Source organism: Rousettus aegyptiacus, unplaced genomic scaffold (genome assembly GCF_014176215.1).
Source record: "Rousettus aegyptiacus isolate mRouAeg1 unplaced genomic scaffold, mRouAeg1.p scaffold_m13_p_3, whole genome shotgun sequence".
In the NCBI taxonomy this organism is placed as follows: Eukaryota; Metazoa; Chordata; class Mammalia; order Chiroptera; family Pteropodidae; genus Rousettus; species Rousettus aegyptiacus.
The window spans coordinates 74,796,450-74,798,025 of NW_023416306.1; the positions used below are offsets into that span (position 1 = coordinate 74,796,450).

A 1,576-nucleotide genomic window follows, 5' to 3' on the forward strand; every position below is an offset into this window, starting at 1 on the left:
TCTCTCTCTCTCTCTCTCTCTCTCTCTCTCTCTCTCCCCGCCCCCCTTTCTCTCAATTCCTGTCACTTAGGGAAATCTCTGTAAAAACGTTAGCTGAACACAAGCTACATGAACAGAGACTTAGTCATCACACACAGTAATGAATAGCAAAATAGTTTGAAAAATTCTCAAAACAGACTATTATAGCCTTCGACAATAAAAAATATCAAACCCTGGGAAAATGTGATAATCTGATCTACAGAGTTACCACATTATAATAGTTAAATGCCAAATTTTTAACAACAACAACAACAAAAAAATCACAAGGCATACAAAAGAAAAGAAAGAAAGAAAACATATCTCATTCAATGAGCAAAAGAAATTGACAGAATCCATTTCTCAAGAAGCCCAGGATTTTACAAAGAATTTTATATCCAAATTGCTACACAAAGACTTTAAACAAATTAAAAATATACTGGAAGAGCTAACAGAAAACTCAATAACTAATTACTAAAGGAAATCTAGTGTTGTTTGAGAGAATAGAAGGTTAGCTTCCCCTTGATGGGTGGAAGAAACCATCAGGCCTGACAAATAAGACATTGCCACCTACTTTGTGACATCTAACTATGATTAAAAATAATTTTTGAAAGAGTGAAAAGAAATCAGAAAAATTATATATAAAGAAAATGAGTAAATCAATAACGAGATGAAAATTATAAAAAGGATCTGAACCAAAATTATGAAGCTTAAAAGTACAATAACTAAAGGAAAAATTAACTAGAGGAGTTCAAGAGTAGGTTTGAGCAGGCAAAAGAAAGATTCAGTGACCTTGATAATAAAATGATTGAAATGATCAAATCTGAAGAACAGAAAGAACAAAGAATGAAGAAAAGTCATGAGAGCTTAAGGGACTTATGAAGCACCATCAAGCCAACCAACATATGTATAATGAGAGTTCCAGAAAAACAGAAAGAGAAAAAGATGTAAATATTATTGGAAAAAAATACTTGTCCTTAATAATATTATCAGCGATTTCTCATCAGAAATCTTGGAGACCAGAAGGCAATGAGATGGTATACTTAAATCACTGAAAAAAAAAAAAAGAAAAGAAAAACTCAGCAAAGAAGTCTGCATCTGGGAAAACCATCCTTCAAAAATTAAGAAATCTCCTCCCCCCGCCACCCCGCCAAGTGGAGTAGTTTATCACCTCTAGACTTTCCCTACAATAAATTATAAGGGAATTCTTCAGGTTGAAATAAAATCGACATTATAAATAATAACTCAAACACATATGAAGAAATAATGATCTTCAGTGAAGGTAAATATATAGGCAATACAAAACTCAATATTACTGTGATTTTGATTTGTAGCTTCACCTTTAATTTTTTGCAGATTTTTGAAACAAATACATAAAAATTATAAATTTGTTATTCTTCATAAAATATATAAAAAGGTAATTTGTGACATCAACACAACATAAAAGGTGTCATATCTGTACAGAATTAGAATTTTAGTATGTGATTGAGACTAAGTTGGCATCAGTTTATATCATATTGCAACTTTGGGATGTTATATATTTCCAATGTTAACTACAAAG

The 1,576-nt window shown here is 31.2% G+C and overlaps 1 non-coding gene across 1 annotated transcript; it reads left to right on the top strand.

Annotated features, from left to right (window-relative positions):
• Positions 1-503: 503 nt before the first annotated feature.
• Positions 504-624, top strand: LOC118601169. The gene has a single exon (XR_004950252.1). It is a non-coding gene; the product is annotated as a U6atac minor spliceosomal RNA (small nuclear RNA).
• Positions 625-1,576: the final 952 nt, after the last annotated feature.